At 47.2% G+C, this 9,532-nt stretch overlaps 1 protein-coding gene across 6 annotated transcripts in view; it reads left to right on the top strand.

Moving 5' to 3' along the window:
- The first annotated feature begins 3,901 nt into the window (after positions 1–3,901).
- Positions 3,902–9,532, top strand: part of LOC116854145 (POU domain, class 6, transcription factor 2) — a 158,176-nt gene continuing 152,545 nt past the window's right edge. For all 6 annotated transcript variants that reach the window (XM_032835769.1, XM_032835771.1, XM_032835772.1 and 3 more), the window contains exon 1: positions 3,902–5,683. The gene's annotated coding sequence lies outside the window, so the exon portion shown is untranslated. The remainder of the gene's footprint in view (positions 5,684–9,532) is intronic.

Genomic DNA, 9,532 nt, shown 5'->3' on the forward strand with positions numbered 1-9,532 from the left:
CTTGGCTTCCACTGGCTCTGTTATTAGCCACGTTGCTGCGACTTAAAGCGAGCAAGGCCCCGAGAGGGATACCGCCGGGGCCCCGGGGATATAATCGCGCTTTACCTTTCACCCAAGAGGAAGATCCCACTAATCTTCCTGGCTCGCTACTACGGAGACTGCACGTTTTACTTCTATGTTGCGACCACTCTTGGCCGAAAATACATCGGCGAAGATCAATCCGCTTGCTAATTATATCGACTGGCAGGAAGCAACTTTGCTTTTACTAAGCTCCGTATTTACACGCTAATTTAAGATCTGTAACGATACAATTATTGAAACGACGATCAATTTCAAAGAAGTGCAGAGACTCGATTTCGGAAATCACAGTGTCCGAGGCGTATTTTCGCCAAGATACCTTGCAGCATCAATTTAGCGGTCAACAAATGCGGTGAACGAATGCAAAGAAGCTCGTTGTGTCCCACGTCCGTGAAACGAAAACTTGGAGGTGAGAAGTGGCGCGCGCGCGAGCGGTGTCCCTCACGCGAACGGAATGGAGAAAGGTAGCGCGCACGGCAAGGGCAATCCCGGCGGGACGGAGAAGTTTTACGCGGGGATTATCAGGAAGCGAAGCGAACGCCCATGAATACGGAGATCCTCCGATAAAAGGACGAAAAAAGAGGCGACGGCGGTGGAGCTGAAAGGAGAAAAACGGAACAGCCCGTGCGAGAGAAAGAGAGAGGGTGAGGACGGAGGGACAGAGAGGAAGCTGGGAAAGAGTTGGTAACCCAGTGCCGCTAGGAGAGTGCCAGAGCAATGTAGTCGACCACGAATGAGCGTACCAACGGATGGAGAGGCAACACTTTGTAGTTTTAATCGATCCGGTGGGACGGGGGAGAAAGACGGAACACCCTAGCGTGGGGGATGAGTTGGCGGCGTGTGGAGGAAGAAGAGCGAGGGAGACCGTCGGCAGAAGCGGGGAGAAGGATAGACGCGTCGCAGGAAGTGGAACGAGTGTCGCCGGTTCGGCACGAGCGGGAGAAAGAGAAAGAGAGAGAGGGAGAGAGACGTCTGCGGGAAAGTGGGAAAGCGGGATGGAAGGAACAGGGCGAGAGAGTAGAGACCCACATCCTGCCGACTCCTACAACTTCAACCACCAGCTGGCTACACTCCTGCCTCCACGGGGACGAGTTATATGTGAAAAGCACGTGGACCTTCGGGAGGAAGAAGGATGGCGGTATTCATTCATTTCCTCGTATATTTCGTGTAAGAGACTTTCCCTTCTTCCACGTCGACGCTCGATGTGCTCGCACGTCGGACAAAAAGGACGATCTATGCGCGCGTTGACGCGCACGTTGAGTCACGTTGACCGTGCGATAATGCGACTTTACACCTGTTACTAATGGTAAATGATTTTATTATAAGTCCCTAATTGATGCTTATTAAAGAAGGAAAGAAACGTTTCTTCGTAATCACCTGTATTCTCTTGCATCCGATCAGTTCAAACTCCGATGTTTAGCCTCACGAGTGAGTCTTGTCCACAGCGGTTGAAACGCCACATTCGTAGTCATTAATTTTACAGTGATTTCATCAAAACTTGCAAACGGTCGCTCGTACAACAATTATGAAGGAATACAAACAAGTTACGTTATTTATTCCGACACTATTCAAATTGCAAAACTAATTTAACCTTTATCACAGCACACAACGACGTGATATGTAAATTGTTGAACGTTTGTGCCCTGGCGGGCGCGCAATTTACCGGGTAAATGGATGAGCTCATCATTGGATTTTCTAGAGCCTAATCGCAGTCTACCTGTATTATGCAATCGATAGAAAGAAGACCAATCGACTCAATGCTGACAGTTCTTAAATAAATGTATTAATTTGTGGTCACAACTGCACGAATAAGACCTGCGATGTGACAGAAGGAGAATTTTAGAAAGACGCGAACCAGTATTTAAACTGAACTGGCCATCGAGTCGCTCGAATCGTGTCTAAGGGTCGAATCACGCCGGAATATGGTCGGGGTCGACGTCGGAGAAATCGAGGGGAGAGCATTAAAACACCGAGGGTGCGGACGGTGTCAGTGGCGTCGGCGAGGGCGGCACGTAGGCAGGAAAGGGGTAAAATTCTATCTTAATAAACGCACCCTTCTCTAGCTCGCGCAGCGTGTAACTCCGTACGCCCACGATTTTGTACGAATCGGAATGGATTTGTAATCGAATCATGTTGGTAATTTCTCTCTCTGATTTGAAGTTAAGGTCGGATCTGGTATCTACGACATTTGATGTCGAAATCGCGTTCGAGTCGATCTTGTGATTGGCAACAACTGCGACAGTTAGAATTATCGAAAGATTTTAACCGCATTTTCTTGTTTTTAATATTACACCTGGTATTGACGCGATATACGTTAATTAATATTTAAGAATTGTTGTGAGTGTTCTTTAGTAGATACATGATAGTATAATTAAGTGATAATCAATCAAATGTGAATGTCATTAAAATATATTTTACTAATTGTTTCTTTATTTATTAGATCTTAATTACGAGTTATTAGTCTTATTAATGATTTATTGGAATAGATGGAGATATTAAGTAGGTTCATTAGCGAACGCATGTTTTATAGAAGATAGCAGCGTACAAAATCACTGAAGACGGTGATGTACAAAAATCCCATATTGATGGCTGAAATGTCATTAAAGGCTTATAGCTGGCGATACTCTTTCGGTCACGTCATCGGAGGGTTGAAAGCGCGAGAACATTGCGTCCCGACGTCCTTGTAATTGACCATAAAAGTTAATGCCCGAATGAATCCAATGACATTAGTGGAGTTACTCGGCTGGTATAAAGTCACCCAAACTGCGTAATTACGTGACAGGAATTGAAGTAGAAATGGACTGCCATTTCCGCGGTACGCACCTGTCACGTGTTAAGCCTCCGTCGCAATTTCGTAACAATCCCCATCCATCTTGAGCAACGATCGAAATGACACAGACATCATCGTCGAGATCATATTGGTTCCCGTGATAGGATAAAACACCAGACATCTCAGCGAGATGGTTACCACGTTACTATCGTGAACGCGCTTTCATTGCATCCTTTTCGTCCACATAGGAAAAAGAAAATATAATTTGCTGGAATAATCTTTCACGTACTGTCGATCAAAGTCAAACACACTGTACGTTTCTGCTTGTCCCAAATGCTATTTGGTCCGTATTTTTACCCCATAATCTTATAATGGGTTAATGTATTCATAGATTTTTCTGTCACTTTCCATCATTAAACATTAAAAGTTAGGTAATCGGACGGTGAACAAGTCTTTGGGGGCCGTAAGCAAATCCGCCGGACCACCCCTAGTAACGCGCGAAGTCACCGACGAAACGTTCTCCAACGACACCTGCGACCTTCCTACCGCTCAACTATCCAACCGACGACATTGGTCCTCTCGATTCCAGCGATCAGTCCTTAAAATCACACCGCTACCTATGTACCGATCATCATCTTTCCTCCCGCGGCGGACTCTCCGGGAGTCTCGTATCGGTCCACGGTGCCGATCGCTCCTCCCGGGCATCCCCGCCGGCGAACTCACCAGCCCCGTCGGGCTGATTTGCATCACGGTTACGAGCTCGTTCGAGCTCGTGGTGGTTATATTACAGAGCGAGGGAGATGCAAGCCCGCTGGAAAAAGGGAGACGGACAGAGGTACCTCTCGCGGGCGTACCACCCCCAAAGTGCATCGCGGGAGGCAGCTCGGACACTCATAACAATCATAACAACGGGATCTCGCGAGTAACTCGCGGACCACCTCCGCGCATTGGTGCCGCCCATCGTACCGCCCACATTACCCCTTCTTCCAGTATTACCCGCCAGGCGGGAGAGCCGTCACGGCGGGTTGTCTTTCCTCGGTTGTACGCCGGGGCCACTACGCAGCCAGACTGCGGACCGTCAGGGTTCAGGTCTGAGTTTTCGCGTCGAGCTCCAACCGCGCAACGTGCACGACCACGCTGCCGACAGCAACGACAGCACGAGGAGAAGTGGATCGCCCGCCTTTTTCTCCGAGCTACACTGGACGCGTGCGTTTGGGAATTTGGGATCTTTCGATCGTCACGGTGTTGATCACGAGCGAGACGACTCTATCCGTGGAATTGGAAGATTCGAGCTAATCGTCGAGGGAGAGGCTGAAGAGTAAGATCGAGCGATCGAAAACCTCCTCGGCGAGAATCTCTCGCGACGTGCCGGTGAAAAGCAAGTGTTTGTGGACTAGGGAGTGATAAGGGAGTTAAGCGTGCAGCTGCGTGCGCCGATTCGTCCGGCCTGTCAGCACGTGGCCGCAGGGGTGGGACTTCTTTTGGTGCGCCTCGCGGACAGTTCAGCGCAGTGAACTTTGTGACAGCCACTTAAGTGAGACGTTCGGTCGAAAAATCAGCGGAGAATCGATTTTCTTGGCGAGTCTCACGCGTCGCTCTGTCTACCCCAGCACTTGAAGCGCCGATCGTTCCGATTCCCTTTGCTCCTGTCATAAATTGGGGGGTGCGTGCGCGGGAACGTTGAATCGCGGTGCAGGAAACAGGTGGGACATAATTAATCGTACGGCGATAAAGAGCCCGACGGGTGTCTCGCGTGAGTGAATTGACGATCCGGGAGAAGAGAGAAGCGCGTCCTCGAGCGGCGAGTGTATCGTCGCTGAACAACAGAAGGCGATGAGACAAGGACTCCGGCTCTAATAAGCTTCTAATTATCGCGACGGGTGCGCTGGTAATTACGACACGCGCGTGACCACTGTGCAAAGACACGTCAGTGTTTTTCATTGCGGAATTACACGTTGCGCACTGATACAGAATTGCGAAGTGCACGGTTGACGCGCACAAATAGAATAATTAAAAGCGCATTACGCGGAAAGCGGTGTTATCTGCCGATTAGATTTGCTCGTTGACGAGATCGAGCGTTTCACGAGAATCAAATCCGGGGCCTAGGTTAATCCGACAAGATCTCTCTACCTACCACTCGATACCCCATCAGACTCGCCAAAGACGTCGCTTTCTTCCAGTCGTCCGTTCAACGTGGTCACGAGGCAACGAAGTGGTACCGACGACCAAGCAGCGCTTTATCGAGCCGCGCCCAATTAGCTGTTTGCTTCTTAATCACTCCTAATTACTCGCAATTATTCGCAGTAATTAAGTAGGCTGATGTCATCGGCGGCGGATATATCAGTGAATCGTCCGCTTTTCAACACTGATCCACCACTGCTGTCGGGACCTTCTGCATTTGATATTCATCGTAGGAAAATCACCGGGAGATCGTGAAACTTGCGAACGAGCGAGCGAGACGAAACGAGGGAGCAACAGGAGAGTCTCGGAGGGAGTTGGAGCGAGTCGTCGTATATAGTCGGTGTAAAGCGCGGTATCGAAAGAAGGGACGAGAAGAAAAGAGGGAGAAAGAGCGAAAGAAATAGAAGAAGATAGAGAGAGAGAGAGAGAGAGAGAGAGAGAGAGAGAGAGAGAGAGGGAGAGAGCGAGAGAGCGAGAGAGAGAGAGAGAGAGAGAGAGATAGAGAGAGAGATAGAGAGAGAGCCAAGACAGACGGCTAATCGCGAGATCGGTACGACCGCGACGGAATTGCACCGTGGCGGAGATAAATAACAGCCGCTAGATAAACCCACGTCAGGACGACGTCCCAAATACATCAGTCACAGATCGCCTCAGGTGAGTGTCAGGCACGAGTTCGCTCCTGCTTATTATAAGCCCAGGTTAATCTTAGTAATTAGATGGGCCTTCTAAATGCGCTTCGGTCTGCGGTGCACGTGTATAGGCTCGCACACTCACAAACGATCGTACCCCCCGCGCGTACGGACGCGCCTGCGCATGTACACACACGTGAGAATTAAAAGCATTAAAGATACCTTGGGAATGGATATCGGAATGAAAATTAATTAATTAATTTCACATTCTACGTATCGCGCGCGCGTCGTGATCTCGAGGAAGACCGCGGAGGAAGCGAGGACTGTGTCGAATCATTTCTTTAGCCGCGGGATCGTACGTACTATTGACTCGTTAAATTTAACATCGGTTCAATGTGTTGGAACTACGCTCAGAGCGATCGATGGGAAAAATTTAAATGTAAGATCTATATATAGATCTGCTTTGAGGTCTATTTATCTGCTTCCACTGACATGCGCATATCCAGGCGGCAATTGCGTGCTTTCTGAACGATAATCGTTGGTTCGATACCATTAAGTTAATCTCCGTAATTAAGGAAGTTCCTCACTACCAAAGCTGGTCACACGGGAATCCTGTTGGCGAGAGATCGAAAGCCGCGTTTTCGTTCTACGCGCGTCACTCCAACTCCGGTGATAATTTCATCCAACTACTTAGCTAGGTACTAATAATTAGCGTGATAATTATGCGCGCCCGCGCGTATATTCGCGTCTACGGTCGAGTGTGTGACCTGGAAATGCTAATTAAAGGATCAGCTAAGCGTGTAAGTGTAATGTAGTTGAGCAAGGTTCTTAATCTTTACCGTCCTTTATGCCAGCTGATAACATACAGAATCAACGTTACGTTGCTGTCATATCAGATACGAAAGGCGCAATATTCGCGGTAATTATTATTACGGTTAGCAGAAGTGCGATACAAGCGCCCACAAAGGCTATTTAAAAAATATCTGATATAATATTCTTTTTATGCTTTAATTTATGTGTGTAGTTCATAAGGACGAATATAAAATAAAAGATGAATTTATTTAGCTTGAAAGAAAAGAGAGAAATTAAATTATTTCAAAAAGTAATAAAATTATGTGAAATTATTATACGTATGTGTCTAGTTAATAAATCTCGACATCCATGTTTAATTAATTTATTTAATTACTTTTTGGAAAATATTCACTGAGTTATCTAAAGAACGATTTTGTGAAAAAAGAGAAATAGTATTGATTTCGACATGAACATCAAGACAATAATCAGTAACGAAGCGCAACGACACACAGTTGCTGAGGAAAAAATTCATCTTGCATAATATATACGAGGAACAATATCTGCAATCAGAGCACAGCGCTACGCCAGAGCGCACTATCTAAAATGGACGATCAGAGTTTGCAGAAGAGACCGAAATAAAATCCAAAGACCGACGTGTTAATGGTTCATAAATAATGTGATATCGCAATAGGGTTTGCATCGTTATCTTTGATTATTATATGTGTACACCTGCGCTTCACGTTCCCGTTGATCTCTCCTGAAGCAATATTTTTACTAAAAAATCACACACACACACACACACACACACACACACACACACACACACACACACACACATACACATACACACCACCGACATCGCGCGAATAACGAAGAAAAATCCGCCTCTATATAAATATGCCGATATATATTTGTGACTAAACGGCGAAGTCGTTGAATGCGTCGCGTCATCTCCCGGACCATATGACTGGAGAGGTAAACAGGAGCACGTGTTGGCGGCGTGACTACGAGTGACGGCGTGAGCTCGGGGGTGGAGAGGAGGCAGAGGTAGAGGAAGAGGGGCGACGGCGGTGGACGGGAAGGGTGACGAGGGTGGAAAATCAGTGTGAGCTGCCCGAGGGTAGGAGAGTTCTTTGCTTGCCGCCTCGGAAACACGGAGGGTAGGTGAAAGAGAGGGTTGGAGGAACCGGCGGGGTAGGAGGGAGGAACGGGGAGAATTCTAGCGGCCGCAAGTGGAAGCGAGACGCTCGAAGTTGCGGCCGAGCGAAATCGTCGGCGTCGTCGACGTCGTCGTCGGTGGGGATAAACGCGGAGAGCTGAAAGCAGAAAATCCCAAAGGAAACACTTGACTCGCGATATCGTTGGGGTAGGCGCTTCGAAGTTGATACAAAGAAAAGAGCGCGATGCCTCACCTCGGCTGAACAACGCCGAATTTCAATGAAACTGTTCCGAGATGTTTGCGCGCGATGTGCGCGTTGCGACGTAAAAAATTTTCAGATAACCGCGAGCAGATACAATTCCGCACCAATCGATATCAGAAAATTGACCGAGGGTCGGCTGGACGAGGCGCGAATGAACTATTGGATGTTACTTTTTTGTTGGAAAGAAGAGATCAGTATATTGGAGGCTTTCTGCGCTTTCTGCGCTGCCAGTTGATATGAGAGAAACAGCTAAACGTAGAATCAATCCGCCTGTTGTCGAGGTCAAGAAAACGAATTGACGCATCCCCTTCTTATATCGCCTAGACCCTCCGCGTTCGCTCTTTCTCTCTCCCTCTCTCGTCCTTTTCTCTCTTTCTCCCTTATTCTCGCCACCCTCGTACCCCTTCCCGTTGGCTTCCCCATTCAAGGCTTCCCCTTCGCCAGGTTCAACCCCTGCCGACAATCCGGTGCACGATAACATTTCGTTCTACAACTTACCCACTTCCAGCTCGCTTTAGCCACGCTATTCTGTTTTCCGTCCGAGAATCTCCATCGATTATCGACTCGGAAATCTCCGCAAGTAAGAAAGTTTCGCTGCTGATTCGGTGTGTCAAGTGTAAGGCGCTAGTCGACCCACGCCGCTTCGCACGCCATGGTCTAATGATGACGGTTATTTGCTACTCGTGTAACTGCAAATGCACTACCAAGTATTTTCTTAATCTTTCTCGTCAGTTCCTCCCGTTCGTGATACGTCACAAAGAAAGAGAATAAAAATTACTCATTCTCGCGAATACCACGACTCTTGATCGGCGACGGAACGACTGAACGAGAAAATTTGACCGCGCGTCACATCGGAACGTGCCGTTTGTGTAAATCATATAATTACAACTTTGTGGTTTAACAGTGGCTCATTAACGGCTTAATGAACGTCGCGACGCAAAGAAAAAAAGTAATGAAACGAACTCTTTGTTACTCTAAAATTTCCCCTCGTCGCACATTATATTTGGCCGGCGTAACATTGTGGAAGCAAGGAATGTGTGCGAACTCATTAATTCTAATAATTCATGAAGAAACACGCACGCACGTAATAGCTCGGAGCGGCTTATGATTTGACGGATAGAGAGTTGCCCCGGCACTCGCGTTTTTATATGCTGTGTAAGCTATATTCTGATATTTTAATAGACCTAATTTGCATGTAAAACCACTTTCAAAATTATTCTGTCTCCAACACGCTACCTGGGTTACTTTTCCCAAGAGAAGAAGAAAAAAAATACGAATCGAGGGAACCTTAGATGATTCTTCGGGCAACTATGTGTTCACCTAAATTTTCCTTAGAAATACATTTACATCACGTAAAGTCGTATTATTAGGACCTTAACTTAGTTTCCGCCCAAAAAATACTGAGAAAAAGCATTTATTGTAAAAAATGTATTTAAATTATTTCAATGAAAGTATTTTCCATCACTTTCTACAACTTTTTGCCATCTTTCTGGCAACTGGGCGATACCATCTCGATAAAACGATGTTTGTTTCGAAGCAATCCATTCGTCCACCCATTCTCGCACTTCTTCAACATTTCGGAAGCGTGTACCACTCAAGCCGTGCTGCATCGATCTGAACAAGTGGTAATCAGAAGGCGCTATGTCTGGTGAGTACGCTGG

Source organism: Odontomachus brunneus, unplaced genomic scaffold (assembly GCF_010583005.1).
Source record: "Odontomachus brunneus isolate Ranch 3 - 2012 unplaced genomic scaffold, Obru_v1 Obru_scaffold_008, whole genome shotgun sequence".
Classification (NCBI taxonomy): domain Eukaryota; kingdom Metazoa; phylum Arthropoda; class Insecta; order Hymenoptera; family Formicidae; genus Odontomachus; species Odontomachus brunneus.